Source organism: Gorilla gorilla, chromosome 10, assembly GCF_029281585.2.
Source record: "Gorilla gorilla gorilla isolate KB3781 chromosome 10, NHGRI_mGorGor1-v2.1_pri, whole genome shotgun sequence".
Classification (NCBI taxonomy): Eukaryota; Metazoa; Chordata; class Mammalia; order Primates; family Hominidae; genus Gorilla; species Gorilla gorilla.
This window is the reverse complement of record NC_073234.2, coordinates 67,720,081-67,740,781: the sequence shown is the minus strand read 5'-3', so window position 1 is coordinate 67,740,781 and position 20,701 is coordinate 67,720,081. Positions and strand designations below refer to the sequence as shown.

At 36.6% G+C, this 20,701-nt stretch overlaps 1 pseudogene; it reads left to right on the top strand.

The window, feature by feature from the left end:
- Positions 1-4,415: 4,415 nt before the first annotated feature.
- LOC101151985 (hsc70-interacting protein-like) lies at positions 4,416-5,528 on the top strand (annotated as a pseudogene).
- The last annotated feature ends 15,173 nt before the right edge of the window (positions 5,529-20,701 follow it).

The window sequence follows — 20,701 nt, the reverse complement described above, 5'->3', positions numbered from 1 at the left end:
AAATGATTTGTAAATCACTAGGATTACAATTCATTCGTTAAACAAAGTTATATAGTTAATACATGATGATATAAATAGTATGTAAGTTCTCAGGAAATTTTTATTCTCAGCTTCTCTCTTGGCAGAAAGCTGGCCTAGAAAATTTCAATTTAATTTGTTGAGTAAGTTTTCTGCAGAAGAATTTGTAATATTTTTTATTGTAAACATTAAAGAGTAAGTGCTAGAATATGGAATATGACTATAAAGTAAAATATATTGCTTTTCTGCATAGTTACTTTTATGGACTCACCAACAATTTAAAAATGCTGCATTTAGGCAGATTTTTTTTGGAGTGATTCTTTTGGTATTAACTTCAAAGCCAATTCACATGCTACAAAACACAAACAAAAACAAACAAAAAGCAGCCAGATTGGAAAGGAAGAAGTAAAACTATCTCTATTTGCAGAGAACATCATCTTATATACAAAAAATCCTAAGGAATCCATATTAAAACTACAACAACTAATAAATGAATTTAACAAAGTTGCAGGATTTGAGATCAATATAAAAATATTGTTGCTGTACAATAGTAGTAAGCAATCCAAAATGAAATTAAGAAAGCAATTTCATTTATAAGAGCATTAAAATAAAAATACTTAAGAATAAAGTTAACAAAAGAAATGTAAGATTTGAGCCTTGAAAACTACAAATATTGCTGAAATAAATTTTAAAAGATCTTAATAAATGAAAGATGTGTTCATGAATCAAAGACTTACTATTGTTAAGAAGGCAAAATCCCAAAGTTGATTTTGATACACAGATTTAATGCCATCTATATGAAAATCCTAGCTGCTTTTTTTCAAAAATTAATGAAATGATCTTAAAATTTAGATGGAACTGTAAAGCACACAGAATAACTCAAACAATCTATAAAAAAAGAAGAAATTTGAAGGACTCACACTTCCAATCAAATTTACTATAAAGCTCTAAAGTAATGCAGACAGTGAGGTGTTAGGATAAGGATAGATATACAGATCAATGAAATGATAGTCCTGAAAAAAAAAACCCTTATATTTATGGGCAATTGACTTTTCAATAAGGTTACAAACACAATTCAGTGGAGGAAAAATCGTTTCTTCAACAAATGGTGCTGAGACAACTGGTATACACATGCAAAAGGATGAAAGTGTACCTCTTCCTCACACCATATATAAAAATTAATTCAAAAGAGATCACAGACCTAAATGTAAGAACTGAAATTATAAACCTTTTTGAGAAAAACAGGAACAAATTTTCATGACTTTCAGTTAGACAATAATTTCTTAGGTACGACACCGAAAGCACAATAGACAAAATTTTAAAAAATAGGTAATTTGAACTTAATGAAAATTAAACCTTTTTTACTTCAAAAATGCATCAAGAGTGCAAAAAGCTAACCAACAGACTTGGAGACAATATTGCAAAACACTTATATAATGAGGGACTTTTATCTAGAAAATATAAAGAATGCTTACAAGTCAACAACAAAAAGACAGATAACTCAATTTAAAAAAAAATGGGTATTTTCTTGTAAATTTGTTTGAGTTCATTGTAGATTCTGGATATTAGCCCTTTGTCAGATGAGTAGGTTGCGAAAATTTTCTCCCATTTTGTAGGTTGCCTGTTCACTCTGATGGTAGTTTCTTTTGCTGTGCAGAAGCTCTTTAGTTTAATTGGATCCCATTTGTCAATTTTGGCTTCTGTTGCCATTGCTTTTGGTGTTTTAGACATGAAGTCCTTGCCCATGCCTATGTCCTGAATGGTAATGCCTAGGTCTTCTTCTAGGGTTTTTATGGTTTTAGGTCTAACATTTAAGTCTTTAATCCATCTTGAATTGATTTTTGTATAAGGTGTAAGGAAGGGATCCAGTTTCAGCTTTCTACATATGGCTAGCCAGTATTCCCAGCACCATTTATTAAATAGGGAATCCTTTCCCCATTGCTTGTTTTTGTCAGGTTTGTCAAAGATCAGATAGTTGTAGATATGTGGCATTATTTCTGAGGGCTCTGTTCTGTTCCATTGATCTATATCTCTGCTTTGGTACCAGTACCATGCTGTTTTGGTTACTGTAGCCTTGTAGTATAGTTTGAAGTTAGGTAGTGTGATGCCTCCAGCTTTGTTCTTTTGGCTTAGGATTGACTTGGTGATGCGGGCTCTTTTTTGGTTCCATATGAACTTTAAAGTAGTTTTTTCCAATTCTGTGAAGAAGGGCATTGGTAGCTTGATGGGGATGGCATTGAATCTGTAAATTACCTTGGGCAGTATGGCCATTTTCACGATATTGATTCTTCCTACCCATGAGCATGGAATGTTCTTCCATTTGTTTGTATCCTCTTTTATTTCCTTGAGCAGTGGTTTGTAGTTCTCCTTGAAGAGGTCCTTCATGTCCCTTGTAAGTTGGATTCCTAGGTATTTTATTCTCTTTGAAGCAATTGTGAATGGGAGTTCACTCATGATTTGGCTCTCTGTCTCAAAGAGTGGGCGAAGGACATGAACAGACACTTCTCAAAAGAAGACATTTATGCAGCCAGAAAACACATGAAAAAATGCTCACCATCACTGGCCATCAGAGAAATGCAAATCAAAACCACAATGAGATACCATCTCACACCAGTTAGAATGGCAATCATTAAAAAGTCAGGAAACAACAGGTGCTGGAGAGGATGTGGAGAAATAGGAACACTTTTACACTGTTGGTGGGACTGTAAACTAGTTCAACCATTGTGGAAGTCAGTGTGGCGATTCCTCAGGGATCTAGAACTAGAAATACCATTTGACCCAGCCATCCCATTACTGGGTATATACCCAAAGGACTATAAATCATGCTGCTATAAAGACACATGCACACGTATGTTTATTGCTGCATTATTCACAATAGCAAAGACTTGGAACCAACCCAAATGTCCAACAATGATAGACTGGATTAAGAAAATGGGGCACGTATACACCATGGAATACTATGCAGCCATAAAAAATGATGAGTTCATGTCCTTTGTAGGGACATGGATGAAATTGGAAACCATCATTCTCCGTAAACTATCGCAAGAACAAAAAACCAAACACTGCATATTCTCACTCATAGATGGGAATTGAACAATGAGATCACATGGACACAGGAAGGGGAACATCATGCTCTGGGGACTGTTGTGGGGTGGGGGGAGGGGGGAGGGATAGCATTGGGAGACATACCTAATGCTAGATGACGAGTTAGTGAGTGCAGCACACCAGCATGGCACATGTAAACATATGTAACTAACCTGCACAATGTGCACATGTACCCTAAAACTTAAAGTATAATAATAAAAAAAAAGGGTAAACACTTGAATAGATATTTCCCCAAAGAAGATATACAAATGGTCACTAAGAACATTAAGATAGTCACCATCATTAGCCGTTAGAGAAATGCAAATTAAAACTATAGTAACATATTACTTCTTATCAACTAAGATAGCTATTATTAAAAGACAGATATAACACATGTCAGTGATAGAGTGTAGAACACTTACGCATCTCTGGTAGAAATAAAAACGGTACAATGACATTGGAAAACCAGGTAGAACTTCCTATGAGTTATCTACTAATTCACTTCTTAGTATTTAGCCAGGAGAATTGGAAACATATTTTCACACACAAAAAATTGTACATTAATATTCATAGCAATATTATTCCTATTTTGCAAAAAGTGGTAATATCCATCAGCTGATTAATGGATAAACAAAATATGATATATTCTGTACTATAGAATACTATTTGGCAATACAAAATAATAAATTACCGATACAAGCTACAACATAGATGAATCCAGAAAATATTGTGTTAAGTGAAAGAAGCCAGTCACAAAAGACCACATACTGTGAGGCACCATTTATACAAAGTCTCCAGGGTACCTAAATTCTTAGAGATGAAAAGTAGATTAGTGGCTTTCAGGATCTGGGGAAGGGGGCAGGAAGAACTGGGGAATGGGCAGTGGCTACTAAGGGAAAGTTTTTTTTTTTTTGGTGATGAAATGTTTCAAAGTTAGTAGTGATGTTTACACAACTCTGTGGATACACTAAAAACCACTGAATTATACACTTTCAAAGATTGAAATTAAATATGAATATCTCAATAAGCTATTATCTTTAAAAAAACAACAAACGCTTATTTATCACTACACTGCATTTAATTTTGAATGCCTTATATATTTAAAATTAATTCTAAAAATTAATTCTAAAATAAAAATGTTTAGACCATTTTTAATGTAAAAATTGAAACCACAACACAGGATAAGAATATAGTGAAAAACATCATAAAAAATGAACTGAGGTCATTCATGTGGAAACTGAGGCCATGCTGAGCCAGGGCCTGGCCTGGGAACCCAGCGGCAGCCCCTCAGCTTCACCCACCACCTACCGACCATGGACCCCTGCAAAGTGAACGAGCTTCCGGCCTTCGTGAAAATATGTAAGCAGGATCCGAGCGTTCTGCGCAAGAGAAAATGTGCTTCCTGAGGGAGTGGGTGGAAAGCATGCAGGGTAAAGTGCCATCTGCTACTCAGAAAGCTCAATCAGAAGAAAATATCAAGGAAGAAAAAACAGATAGTGAGAAGGCTGAGGAGATTTAAAGACAGACAAACCATCAAGTGAGGAAAGTGATGTAGGAACTGATAATGAAGGTGTGATTGAACCAGACACTGATGCCCCTCAAGAAATGGGAAATGAAAATGCAGAGATAGCAGAGGAGATGATGGATCAGGTAAATGATAAGAAAGTGGATGCCACTGAAGCCCTAAGTGATGACGAACTGCAGAAAGCCATCGACCCATTCACAGATTCCATCAAGCTGAATCCTCCCTTGGCCATTCTGTATACCAAGAGGGCCAGTGTCTTTGTCAAATTACAGAAGCCAAATCCTGCCATTTGAGACTGTGACAGAGCCATTGAAATAAATCCTGATTCAGTTCAGCCTTACAAGTCATGAGGGAAACCACACAGGCTTCTTAGGCCATTGGAATGAAGCAACCCATGATCTTGCTTGGCCTTGCCTTTAAATTGGATTATAATGAAGATGCTAGAGCAATGCTGAAAGAAGTTCAACCTAGGATGCGGAAAATTGCAGAACATCAGAAAAAGTGTGAGAGAAAACATGAAGAGCGAGAGATCAAAGAAAGAACAGAAAGAGTTAAGAAGGCTCCAGAAGAGCATGAGAAAGCCCAAATAGAGGAAGAACCCAGAGGACAGTCAGGAGTTCAGTATGGCTCTTTTCCTGGTGGCTTTCCTGGGGGAATGCCTGATAATTTTCATGGAGGAATGCTGGGAATGGGAGGGGCCATACCTGGAGTGGCAGGAATGCCTGGACTTAATGAAATTCTTAGTGATCCAGAGGTTCTTGCAGCCAAGCAGGATCCAAAAGTTATAGTGGCCTTCCAGCATGTAGTCCAGAACCCAGCAAACATGTCAAAATACCAGAGCAACCCAAAGGTTATGAATCTTATCAGTAAATTATCAGCCAAATTTGGAGGTCAAGCATAATAATGCCCTGCTGATAAATAAAGCCCTTGCTGAAGGAAAAGCAACCTAGATCACCTGGGATTCTTGGGATGGGTGTCACAATAATACGAACCAGTGTACTTCTGACCTTTTCATCAAGAGAACTGGGTCGCTTTGAAGATAATCACTACCCCTCAACCCCAAATGCAGCTGAAGCATTTTACAGTGGTTTGCCATTAGGGTATTCATTGAGATAATGTTTTCCTACTAGGAATTACAAACTTTAAACATTTTTTAAACTTTAAAAATATTTAAAACAAACAAAAAAAAGAACTTAGAAAAATGTGTGTGGCATATATGCCAAAAAGGTAACAATAATATCTCAATAATAAAAGATTTCATAAATTAATTAAAACCAAAGTCAAATTTTAATAATGAAGTAGGCAACAGGAATTTTTGAAAAATTTAGCCATGACAAATTAACACATAAAATAACCTCATTAATAGTCAAGTAACTGCAGAATTTAACAATATAATCAGCTTTAAAAAACAATTATAAGAGCCAGTGTAGGCAAGATAACTGGCTAGTTGTGTACACTGTTGGTAAGAAAATAAGTAGATGTTATATTTCTCTAAATTACTTAATAGTATTACATTTTTGCATGCTTTACTTAGAAGTATACTTCTAACAGTTTATCCTAAAGGAAATATCATGAGTGGATTAACTGATTTAGCAAGAAAAATATTTATCAGAACATTGTTTATAATACTAAAAACGTTAGAACAATTTACATTTCCAAAATGGGGGATTTATTAGATCATGTGTGGCATATTGGCAAAATTGAACACCATTCAGTTATTCAATAAAGAGCTGTTGGTGAGAGGAATCTGAGATGATGGAAATAGGAAACACCAGGAGTCTGTCTCCCCACCTAGACAACAATTGCATTAGCAAAATGGGTCTGATGTAAATATTTTGGAACTCTGGAGTCTATTGAAGGCTTGTAACTTCCAGGGATGGTTTGGATGGCAAATTGCAGTTAATTTAGGTTGATTTTAGCTCTTACCACCATAGAATCTGTCTCCCACCCCCAACCCCATGGCAGGCAGCTTGCATGTGTTCCTGGAACAACCTGCCCACAGTTTGCAGGAGCCATGGTGGGCAAAAAGTATCCTGTCTTCCAAATATCAGGTTCTATGTTCTCATTACCAATTGCTATTTCTGATCATAGAGGTGCAGGTAGAAACTGGTGGGGGGGGCGGGATACGCAGGCATTGTTGTTGCCTCTCCCCCAGTTGTTGCAAGCCCTCCCTCTACGACTGAAACGACTTCCAGGTGATTTTAAGGGCCAGTGATTCCTGCCACACCTATTTTTCTCCTTTTCCCCTCTTGGAAGCCAGACATTAAAGACTAGGACCTTAAAAAGCAATTGCATACATGGGGAAAATTAGGAAGTTACCATGCATGTGTAAGGAAAGGTTTGGCTCAGAAAAGACTTGAGAAGACCTGAAGTTTACACCACAGGCTGATATTTGGCAGAGAGACAGCCTACAACAACAGCAACAAAAGCTATAATAAAACTGCAAGCCCTGGGAAAGGGAGAGGATTTGATTTCCAGAGTTAACCATATTATTAGATTCAAATGTCTAGTTTTCAACAAAAATATCAAAAGACATACGAAGAAATTGGCAAGTATGACCCATTCAAAAGAAAAAAATAAATCAACAGAAACAGACCTGATGGTAGATCTACTAAATAAAGATCCTAAAACAACCGCTTTAAAGATGCTGAAGGAACTAAAGGAAGATTTGGAGAAAGTCAAGAAAATGATGTGTGGAAAAAAATGGAAATACCAATAAAGAGATGGAAAATGTAAAAGGAAACCAAAGAGAATTTCTGGACCCGAAATTATAATAATTGAAATGAAAAAAAATCACTACAGGGATTCAGAGAGATTTGAACAGAAAGAAGAAAGAATCAATAAAGTTGAAGATAGGACAATGGAAACTATTGAGTCTGAGGACCAGAAAGAAAAAAGATTGAAGAAAAGTGAAAAGAGCCTATAGGACATGTGGGACAGCATCAATTAACATATTCATTGAGAGAGTCCCAGAAGGAGAAGAGACAGAAAGAGAAAGAGATAATTTTTGAAAGAATAATAGCTGAAATATTCCCAAATGTGATGAAAGACATTAAAATAATTATTTAAGAAGCTCAATGAATTCCAAGTAAAATGAACTAAAAAAAGACTCACACTGAGGTACATTATAGTAAAATTTTTTAGAGACAAAAACTAAGAGACTCTTGAAAGCAGCAAGAGGGAAGGAACTTGTCACAACAAATCCTCAACAGGACTATCAGCTGATTTCTCAGAAAATTTGGAGGCCAAAAGTCAATATAGTCAAAGTGTTAAAAGAAAAACAATACTGTCAACCAAGGATTCTATATCTAAAACTTTCTTTCAAAAGTGAGGGAGAAATTAAAATGGTCTCATAAAACAAAAGCGAAGGGAATTATTTACCAATAGGCTTTCCCTGCAAAAAATACTCAAGGGAGTCCTGCAAGATAAAATGAAAGGACACTGGTCAATAACTCAAAGCTGTATGAAGAAATAAAAATCTCAATAAAAATAAGAATGTGAGCAATTATAAAAACTAGTAGTCATATAACAATGGTTTGTAACTGTACTTTTAGTTTTCTACAGAATTTGAAACTTTAAAAAAGTGGTCTAAAGGTTAGTATTATTGAAGCTTTCCTTTATAACTCCAAATTTTGTTTGCTATGTGATTTAAGAGACTGATAATTATTAGTATATGTTTTGGAACACATAATGTATACAAATGTCATTCCGTGAATGACATGAAAAAGGATGGAGGCAGAACTGTTAAAAGAGTAGGGTTTTTATATGTTACTTAAGTTAACCTGGTATAAATGCCAATTAAAGTATTATAACTTTAGGGTATTAAACATAATCCTCATAACCACAAAGAAAATATCTATAGAATATATACAAAAGGAAATGAGAAATGAATTTTAACATTCCACTACAAAAATTAAACTAAATGTAGAAGACAGTAATACAGGAAATGAAATACCAAAAAGTTATAAGCCATATAGAAAACAAATAGTAAAATGACAAGTTCATCCTTATAAGTAATTACTTTAAATGAAAATGGATTAAACTTGCCAATCAAATGACAGGCATTGGATGAGTGGATTGAAAAAACATGGTCGAAGTATATGCTGTCCACAAGAGACTCATTTTAGATCAAAGATACAAATAGATTGAAAGTGGACAAAAGGAAAAAGATATTTCATGCAAATAGTAATCAAAAGAAAGCAGGGGTAGTTATAGCAGACAAAATAGACTTTAAGTCAAAATAAACTTTAACCTTCTTAAAGACAAGAAAGAAACTTTATATTCAATAAAAGGTTTAATACAGGTAGGAAGATACAACAATTACAAACATTTAGACACCTAATGGGGCTAAGAAATAAAGAGAGAAGACTCAAACTACTAAAATCAGAACGGAAAGTGGGCATGTAACTACTGATTCTACAGAAGTAAAAAGGATTATGAGAGTGCAATGACAAATTATATGCCAACAATTGGATAATTTCAACGAAGTGGGCAAATTCCTAGAAACATGAAACAACACTAAATCATGAAGAAATAGAAAACATGAATAGATCTATTACTAATAATGAGATTGAATCAGTAATTGAAAAATCTTCCAACAAAGAAAAACCTTAGACCTGATGCATTCACTGGTGAATTCTGCCAAACATTTAAAGAAAAATGAGCACTAATCTGTTCAAACCTTTTTAAAAAAAAATGAAGAGGAGGAATTGAAGAGGAGGGAACATTTCCTGTCTTATTCTATAAGGTCAGCATGAACCTGATACCAAAGCCAGACAAAGACACTACAGGAAAAGAAAATTACAGGACAATGTCCCTGTAAATAATGATGCAGAAATCTCCAGCAAAATATTAGCAAATGGAACTCAGCAATATATCAAAATGATTATACACTATGATCAAATGCAACTTATTTCTGAATGCAATAATGTTTAATATATAAAAATTGCTCAATGTAATATATCACATTAACAGAATGAGAGAAAAACCTGTATAATTATCTCAACTGATGCAGAAAAATTATCCCACAAAATTTAACATTCTTTTATAATTGAAACATTCAACAAACTAAGAATAGAAGGAAAGTACCTCAATATAATACAAGCCATATATAAAAAGCCTACAGTGAACATTACACTCTACTGTGAAAGATTGAAAGCTTTTCCTCTAAGATCAGAAACAAGGCAAGGAAGACTGCTTTTACCACTTCTATTCAATATAGGACTGGAAGTCCTATTTAGGGCAATTATGCCAGAAAAAGAAATAAAAGGCACCTAAGTTAGAAAGATAGGAGTAAAATTATCTCTGTTCACAGATGATATGCTTTTATGTGTAGAAAACTCTAGATTCCACAAAAAAACCTGTTAGAATCAATAAATGAATTCAGCAAAATAGCAGTATGCAAAGTCGACACATTAAAATCAGTTGAATTTTTATACACTAACAGTAAACAATCTGAAAAGAAAATTATAAAAATAATTCCATTACAATGACTTCAAAGAAAAAGAAAGTACTTAGGTATTAACTGGGCAGCTGAAAAATTTGTACAATGAAAATGATAAAACATTGCAGAAATTAAAGAATACATAAATATGTGGAAAAATGTCCCACATTCTGAGATTGGAAGACTTAATACTGTTAATATGTCAACACTACCCAAAGCAAGCTACATATTCAATGCAATTCCTATCAAAATCTCAATGATTTCTTTTTGTAGAAAGAGAAAGCCCATTTAAAAATTCACGTGGAGTCTCCAGGGACCCTGAATAGCCCAAAATATCTTGAATAAAAGGGAACAAAGCTGAAGCACTTACACTTCTCATAAGGACAGATATGTAGACCAATGAAATAGAATAAAGAACCCAGAAAAATAGGTGGGTGCGGTGGCTCACGCCTGTAAACTCAGCACTTTGGGAAGCTGAGGCAGGCGGATCACCTGAGGTCAGGAGTTCGAGACCAGCCTGGCCAACATGGTGAAACCCCGTCTCTACTAAAAATACAAAAATTATCCAGGTGTGGTGGTGGGCGCCTGTAATCCCAGCTACTCAGGAGGCTGAGGCAGGAGAATCACTTGAACCTGGGAGGCAAAGGTTGCAGTGAGCTGGGATCATGCCACTGCACTCCAGCCTGGATGACAGGGTGAGATTGTGTCAAAACAAACAAACAACAACAAAAAAAAACCAGAAAAAAAAATCTTCCCACATATGGTCAAATGATTTTGGTGTGGTGCCCACACCATTCAATGGGGGAAAAATAGTTTTGGTGCTAGAAAAATCAGATATCGAAGTGCGAAGAAATGAAGTTAGACTCTTACCTAGCACCGTCATTCAAAAATTAACTCAAAATGAACCAAAGACCTAAATAAATGTAAGACCTAAAACTATAAAACCCTTAGAAGACAATATAATGCAAAAGTTTCATAACATTAAACTTGGCAAAAATTTATTGGCTATGACATCAATGTCACAGACAATAAAAGAAAAAGAGAGAAGTTGAACATTATTAAAATTTAAACAATTTTATGTGTTAAAAGAACAGAGTAAAAAGGCAACACACAGAATGGGAGAAAACATTTGCAATTTGTTCTCTGCAATTGAACACTGATATGATTGGATTATTTTAATTTTTATCCTTTAGCTTATATACCTATATCACCCAAATTTTATATGACAACCATGTGTTACTATTATAATATGAAAGAACTACTTAGATAATAATAATTTCAAATAAATCTAAAGTTTAGAAAGGGATTTTTTAAAAGATTGCAATAATTTTTGGAACAGGTAGTCTTAGTCTGTTAGGGCTATTCATACCATAAAATGGATTAACTTATAAACAACATAAATTATTTCTCACAGTTCTGGAGGCTGAGAAGCTCGAGATAAAAGTGCCAGGAGATCAGTGGTGAGTACCCACTTCTTAGTTCAAAGAGAGCAGTTTTCATCTTGTGTCTTCACATAGGAGAAGGGCCAGATATGCTCCCTTAGCCTTCTTTTATCAGACCAAATTACCTCCCACATCCTAATACTATCATCTTTGAGGTTAGGATTTCAAAATATGAATTTTGGAGGGACACACACATTCAGACAATAGCAAAAGTATTATAGTTTAATAATTATGAGCTTGGGTCTGGAGTTAGTATAGGTTCAAACCCCAACCCTGCCACGTCTTCCAACATTTTAAGCAATAACTATGCCAAAAGTTCAGTATCTTCTATTAATTTAGAATCATGACACTTTATGGTATATGGATTAATGATGTAATATATGTAAAGCTCAGATCCCAATGCTTAATATTTTGCAGAAATTCAATAAATGGTGGTAACCTCCCTTTAAACTTTCATAGAGTTCATATTTCTCTATTTTGATCCTAAGAACATTTGTGCATGTCTTTCTTAAATGCTTTGCTTTGAACTTCATTATACTAAATCAAAAATAAATATAGAAAAATGTAATCTCATTTAAATTAGATGCAAGGAACATTATAAAAATATTAAATGAAAATTGTTTCTCCATGTCAGCTTGTATTTCATTATCATTCAAATTATTTAACAAAACAAATTTTTAAGGTTTAAGTGATTTTAGATTTTTTTCAGCTGGTTGATTGTTTCAAATGGAAACAATTGCCAGTCTGGTGTTCAAAATACAGTAACATATCAATGTCTGACAATTAAATTAAAGAGTCTGTGCTTCCTTGTATTCACATGCATAAATAGCACTTAGTAAACTTAATAGTAAATGAGGGAGTAATATAATTTTCCTATGAATTTAAAGCAAGAACATGCTTCTGAACTGTTTTCAAGTATCCAGAGTACATACGGTAAATATTACTTTTAAATGAACACCTTAATATTGTGTACTTACACTTTCTGTGATACACACAGATAATTGAAAACTGTCAATGAACTCAGAGCACTTTGTCCAGTAAATCTAGTGGTTTCAGCTGATTTAGTTGTAGTCACTTTATTCTTTTGCTATGTTAAGTTGCCTAGAAAGAGGAATGTGGGATTGCTGGCAAGATGGCTGAATAGGAAGAGCTCTGGTCTGCAACTCCCAGTGACATCGACGCAGGAGGTGGGTGATTTCTACATTTCCAACTGGGGTACCCAGTTCATCTCATTGGGACTGGTTGAGCCGAAGCAGGGTGGGGTGTCACCTCACCAGAGAAGCGCAAGGGATTGGGGAACTCCCTCTCCTAGCCAAGGGAAGCCATTAGGGACCGTGCTGTGCATTCTGGCCCAGATACTGCGTTTTTCCCATTGTCTTTGCATCCCACAGACCAGGAGATTCCCTCCAGTGCCTACACCACCAGGGCCCTGGATTTCCAGCACAAAATTGGGCAGCCCTTTGGGCAGACACCTTTGGGCAGACACCGAGCTAGCTGCAGTTCTTTTTTCATACCCCAGTGGCGCCCAGTGAGACAGAGCCATTCCCTGGAAAGGGGGCTGAAGCCAGGGAGCCAAGTGGACTCGCTTGCTGGGTCCCACTCCCACGAAGCCCAGCAAGCTAAGATCTACTGGCTTGAAATTCTCGCTGCCAGCACTGCAGTCTGAGCTCCATTGGGGATATTCAAGCTTGGTGGGGGGAGGGGCATCCACCATTGCTGAGGCTTGGGTAGGTGGTTTTACCCTCACAGTGTAAACAAAACCACTGGAAGTTTGAACTGGTCCCAGCCCACCTCAGCTCAGCAAGGCTGCTGCGGCCAGACTGAATCTCTAGATTCTCTCCTCTTTGGGCAGGGCAGCTCTGAAAAAAAGGCAGCAGCCCCAGTCAGGAACTTATAGATGAAACCCCCACCTCCCTGGGATAAAGCACCTGGGGGAAGGGGCACTTGTGAGGACAGCTTCAGCAGACTTAAACGTCCCTGCCTGGCAGTTATGAAGAGAGCAGCAGATCTCCCCGCACAGTGTTTGAGCTCTGATAAGGGACAGACTGCCTCCTTAAGTGAGTCCGTCAATGACCCCCATGTATACTGACTGGTAGACACCTCCCAGTAGGGGCCAACAGACACCTCATACAGGAGAGCTCTGGCTGGCATCTGGCAGGTGCTCCTCTGCAAGAAATCTTCCAGAGAAAGGAACAGGCAGCAATCTTTGCTGTTCTGCAGCCTCTGCGGGTGATACCCAGGAAAACAGGGTCTGGAGTGAGCTTCTAGCAAACTCCAGCAGACCTGCAGCAGAGGGGCCTGTTAGAAGGAAAACTAACAAACAGAAAGGAATAGTATCAACATTAACAAAAAGGAGTGCCACTCAGAGACCCCATCCAAAGGTCACTGACTTCAAAGACCAAAGGTAGATAAATCCAGGAAGATGTGGAGAAACCAGAACAAAAAGGCTGAAAATTCCAAAAACCAGAATGCCTCTTCTCCTCCAAAGGATCACAATTCCTTGCCAGCAAGGGAGCAAAACTGGACAGAGACTGAGTTTGACAAATTGACAGAAGTAGGCCTCAGAGGGTGGGTAATAACAAATTTCTCCAAGATAAAGGAGCATGTTCTAACCCAATGCAAGGAAGCTAAGAACCTTGAAAAAAGGTTAGACGAATTGCTAACTAGGATAACCAGTTTAGAGAAGAACATAAATGACCTGATGGGGCTGAAAAATACAGTATGAGAACTTCATGAAGCATACACAAGTGTCAATAGCCAAATCGATCAAGCAGAAGAAAGGATATCAGAGATTAAAGACCAACTCAATGAAATAAACTGAGAAGACAAGATCAGAGAAGAAAAAGTGAAAAGAATCAAACAAAGCCTCCAAGAAATATGGGATTATGTGAAAAGACCAAATCTATGTTTGATTGCTGTACCTGAAAGTGACAGGGAGAATGGAACCAAGTTGGAAAACACTCTTCAGGATATTATCCAGGAGAACTTCCTCAACCTAGCAAGGCAGGCCAACATTCAAATTCAGGAAATGCAGAGAACACCACAAAGATACTCCTCAAGAAGAACAACCCAAAGACACATAATCGTCAGATTCACCAAGGTTGAAATGAAGGAAAAAATGCTAAGTGCAGCCAGAGAGAAAAGTCAGGTTACTCACAAAGGAAAGCCCATCAGATTAATAGTGGATCTCTCAGCAGAAACCTTACAAGCCAGAAGAGAGTGGGGAACAAAATTCAACATTCTTAAAGAAGAATTTTCAACCCAGAATTTCATATTCAGCCAAACTAAGCTCCATAAGTGAAGGAAAAATAAAATCCTTTACGGACAAGGAAATGCTGAAGGATTTTGTCACCACCAGGCCTGCCTTACAAGAGGTCCTGAAGGAAGCACTAAACATGGAAAGGAACAACCGGAACCAGCCACTGCAAAAACACACCAAATTGTAAAGACCATCGTCTCTCTGAAGAAACTGCATCAACTAATGGGCAAAATAACCAGCTAGCATCATAATGGCAGGAACAAGTTCACACATAACAATATTAACCTTAAGTGTAAATGAGCTAAATGCCCCAATTAAAAGACACAGAGTGGCAAATTGGATAGAGTCAAGACCCATCAGTGTGCTGTATTCAGGAGACCCATCTCATGTGCAAAGACACATATAGGCTCAAAATAAAGGGATGGAGGAATATTTACCAAGCAAATGGAAAGCAAAAAAAAAAAAAAAAAAAAGCAGGGGTTGCAATCCAAGTCTCTGACGAAACAGACTTTAAACCAACAAAGATCAAAATAGACAAAGGAGGGCATTACTTAATGGTAAAAGGATCAATGCAACAAGAAGAGCTAACTGTCCTAAATATATATGCACCCAATACAGGAGCACTCAGATCCATAAAGCAAGTTCTTAGAGACCTGCAAAGAGACTTAGACACCAACACAATAATAGTGGGAGACTTTAACACCCCACTGTCGATAAGAGACAGATCAAGGAGACAGAAAATCCATAAGGATATACAGGATTGAACTCAGCTCTGGACCAAGAAGACGTAATAGATATCTAGAGAACTCTCCACCCCAAATCAACAGATTATACATTCTTCTCAGCACCACATCACATGTATTCCAAAATTGACCACATAATTGGAAGTAAAACACTCCTCAGCAAATGCAAAACAATGGAAATCATAACAAACAGTCTCTCAGACCACAGTGCAATTAAATTAGAACTCAGGAATAAGAAACTCACTCAAAACCGCACAACTACAGGGAAACTGAACAACCTGCTCTGGAATGACTACTGGGTAAACAACAAAATTAAGACAGAAATAAAGATGTTCTTTGAAGCCAATGAGAACAAAGACACAATGTACTAGAATCTCTGGGACACATTTAAAGCAGTGTGTAGAGGGAAATTTGTAGCATTAAATGCCCACAAGAGAAAGCAGGAAAGATCTAAAATTGACACCCTAACATCACAATTAAAAGAACTAGAGAAGCAAGAGCAAACAATTTCAAAAGCTAGCAGAAGACAAGAAATAACTAAGATCAGAGCAGAACTGAAGGAGATAGAGACATGAAAAAAACCTTCAAAAAATCAATGAATCCAGGAGCTGGTTTTTGGAAAAGATCAACAAAATAGATAGACTGCTAGCCAGAATAAAAAAAGAAGAAAAGGGAGAAGAATCAAACAGACGCAATAAAAATGATGAAGGGGATATCACCACCGATCTTAAAGAAATAGAAACTACCATCAGAGAATACTATAAACACCTCTATGCAAATGAACTAAAAAATCTAGATGAAATGGATAAATTCCTGGACACATGCACCCTCCCAAGACTAAACCAGGAAGAAGTGAAATTCCTAAATAGGCCAATAACAAGTTCTGAAATTGAGGCAGTAATTAATAGCCTACCAACCAAAAAGAGTCCAGGACCAGAAGGATACACAGCCAAATTCTACCAGAGGTACAAAGAGGAGCTGGTGCCATTCTATCTGAAACTATTCCAAACAATAGAAAAAGAGGGAATCCTCCCTAACTCATTTTATGAGGCCAGCATCATCCTGATACCGAAACCTGGCAGAGACACAAGAAAGAAGGCAAATTTCAGGCCATTATCCCTGATGAACATCGATGCGAAAATCCTCAATAAAATACTGGCAAACCAAATCCAGCAGCACATCTAAAGGCTTATCCACCACGATCAAGTTGGCTTCATCCCTGGGATGCAAGGCTGGCTCAACATATGCAAATCAATAAACGTAATCCATCACATAAACAAAACCAATGACAAAAACCACATGATTATCTCAATAGAGGCAGAAAAGGCCTTCGAGAAGATTCAACAGCCCTTCATGCTAAAAACTCTCAATAAACTAGGTATAGATGGAATGTACCTCAAAATAATAAGAGCTATTTATGTCAAACCCACAGCCAATATCATATTGAATGGGCAAAAGCTGGAAGCATTTCCTTTGAAACCTGGCAAAAGACAAGGATGCCCTGTCTCAACACTCTCATTCAACATAGTATTGGAAGTTCTGGCCAGGGCAATCAGGCAAGAGAAAGAAATAAATGGTATTCAATTTGGAAAAGAGGAAGTCAAATTGTCTCTGTTTGCAGATGACATGATTGTATATTTAGAAAACCCCATTGTCTCAGCCCAAAATCTCCTTAAGCTGATAAGCAACTTCAGCAAAGTCTCAGGATACAAAATCAGTGTGCAAAAATCACAAGCATTCCTATACGCCAATAATAGAGAGCCAAATCATGAGTGAACTCCCATTCACAATTGCTACAAAGAGAATAAAATACCTAGGAATACAACTTACAAGGGATGTGAAGGACCTCTTTGAGAACTACAAACCCCACTGCTCAAGGAAATAAGGGAGGACACAAACAAATGGAAAAACATTCCATGCTCATGGATAGGAAAAAACAATATCATGAAAATGGCCATATTGCCCAAAGTAATTTATAGATTCAATGCTATCCCCATTAAGCTACCATTGACTTTCTTCACAGAATTGGAAAAAAACTACTTTAAATTTCATATGGAACCAAAAAAGAGCCCATATAGCCAAGACAATCCAAAGCAAAAATAACAAAGCTGGAGGCATCATGCTACCTGCCTTCAAACTATACGACAAGGCTACAGTAACCAAAACAGCATGGTACTGGTATCAAAACAGATATATAGAGTAATGGAACAGAACACAGGCCTCAAAAATAATGCCACACATCTACAACCATCTGATCTTTGACAAACCTGACAAAAACAAGCAATGGGGAAAGCATTCCCTGTTTAATAAATGGTGCTGGGAAATCTGGCTAGCCATATGCAGAAAGCTGAAACTAGACCCCTTCCTTACACCTTATACAAAAATTAACTCAAGATGGATTAAAGACTTAAATGTAAGACCTAAAACCATAAAAAACCTAGAGGAAAAGCTAGGCAATACCATTCAGGATATAGGCATGGGCAAAGACTTCATGACTAAAACACCAAAAGCAACAGTAACAAAAGCCAAAATTGACAAATGGTATCTAATTAAACTAAAGAGCTTCTGCACAGCAAAGGAAACTATCAGCAGAGTGAACAGGCAACCTACAGAATGGGAGAAAAATTTTGCAATCTATCGATCTGACAAAGGGCTAATATCCAGAATCTATGAAGAACTTAAACAAATTTACAAGAAAAAAAAGAACCCCATCAAAAAGTGGGTGAAGGATATGAACAGGCACTTCTCAAAAGAAAACATTTATGCAGCCAACAAGTATATGAAAAAAAACTCGTCATCACTGGTCATTAGAGAAATGCAAATCAAAACCACAGCGAGATACCATCTCACACCAGTTAGAATGGTGATCATTAAAATGTCAGGAAATAACAGATGCTGGAGAGGATGTGGAGAAATAGGAATGCTTTTATACTGTTGGTGGGAGTGTAAATTAGTTCAACTGTTGTTGAAGACAGTGTGGTGATTCCCCAAGGATCTGGAACCAGAAAGTCCATTTGACTCAGCAATCCCATTACTGGGTATATACCAAAGGATTATAAATAATTCTACTATAAAGACACATGCACACATATGTTTATTGCAGCACTACTCACAATAGCAAAGACTTGGAACCAACCCGAATGCCCATCAATGATAGACTGGATAAAGAAAATTTGGCACATATACACCATGCAATACTACGCAGCTGTAAAAAAAAGATAGGTTCATGCCCTTTGCAGGGACATGGATGAAACTGGAAACCATCATTCTCAGCAAACTAACACAAGAAGAGAAAACCAAACACCGCATGTTGTCACTCATAAGTGGGGGTTGAAAGATGAGAACACATGGACACCGTGGGCAGGGGGCACATCACACACCAGGGCCTGTTGGGGTGTAGGGGGCTAGGAGAGGGATAGCATTAGGAGAAATACCTAATGTAGATGACAGGTTGATGGGTGCAGCAAACCACCATGGCATGTGCATACCTATGTAACAAACCTGCACGTTCTGCACATATACCACAGAACTCAAAGTATAATAAAAAATTTAAAAAAAAGAAAGAGGAATGCAGTACGTGGCCACTGCTTAGAGAGAAAGAAAACCACCACTTTTGTATAAGCTAAAACTTATCACCTTGGTTTTGTTGACATAAATATCAACCAAGCTGATCTGTTTTAAATGTGAATAAATCATGATATATCTGCTTGTTACTTTGTGTAATCCCTGTATATTTGAAAAAATTATGTTCATAAGGATTATTCTTTGAGATGAATACTTCTGAGCTGTAGGTAACTATCCTGAGATTCCTTTCTGCTTTAGATAATGAGAATGAGATCAGGGATGCCTCCTTACAACTTCTTATTTTAAATAAGTGGTTGACATTCATTTGTTATATTGAGAATTTGTTAATACGTACAAGAATCATGTTTGCTGTTCATTAATTAAATCAATATATATTTATTGAGACCAAGTAGACAGTGTTCTAAATGCTGGAGATATAACATTGAACCAAATAGACAAAGAATGTAAATAGTACAGTTATTTTGGAATGCAGTTTGGAAGTTCCTCAAATGTTTACCACAGTGTTATCATATTACCAGAAATTCCCCTCCTAGGTATCAACTCAAAAGAACGGAAAATGTGTTCACACAAAAGCCTGTACACCCTAATAATCACAGCATCATTATTCCTAGTGGCCAAAAAGTAGTGACATCTATTGATTGATGAATGGATAAACAAATATCGTATATCCTTACCCTAGAATATTATTCAGCAATAAAAATGAGTACATATGTTTACAATATGAATGAACTTTGTAAATGTTATGTTAAGTGAAAGGTGCCAGTGACAAAAGACCACACACTGTATGATTTTATTCATGTGAAATATCCAGAATATGTAAATCTGTAGAGACAGAAAGTAGATGAGTGGCTTTCAGAGTCTTGCGGGAGAGCAAACCAAGGAGATGAGGAGCAACCACTAATGGATTTGGGGCTTCCTTTATGGGGTGATGAAAGTTTTTAAAAATTATGTAATGGTGATGTTTGCACAATGTGTGATTATACTTAAAATCCACCAACTTTATCTTTAAAAGGTTGAATGTTATGGTATGTGAATTACATCTTAATAAAGCTGATATATGAAAAAATCAAAAAAATTAATTGAATATCCTTTTCATGCTAAGTAAGGTCTCAGGAACTGGGGATACGGTAACTGTCAAAAAGTAGCAATCTTTGCTTTCACAGAGCTAACCATTTTTCAGTAAGTGTTTATTGAAACTGAAAGACTGCTCTATGTTTGAGCAAAAGCTTATCCAAGATGAAATTATTACTGGTTATTATAATTGGAGGACCATTATATAGAAGTGGGAGGATCTTGCTTGTGTAATGTTATATAAAGAGTTTAAAATAAACAGGATAGGTTGGAGCATGACAAAAGAAGAACACTTCATTTTGGATGAAGCCTAAAATAATCTGGGAGCTTTTTGAAGTATGCTTTTCCATATTTTTACATCAGAATTTCATGGAAGATGGCTGTGACCTATGGAAAGTTTTGGGAATTAATTTAGCAATTAATGTCACTTTGTGCCTGTTCTCATATTGGAATATCAATGTACCTGCTGATGACATTTTCCAAAGTTTTTGTTTTGGGATAAAATGACCTACAGTGATTTTCATAAAATAT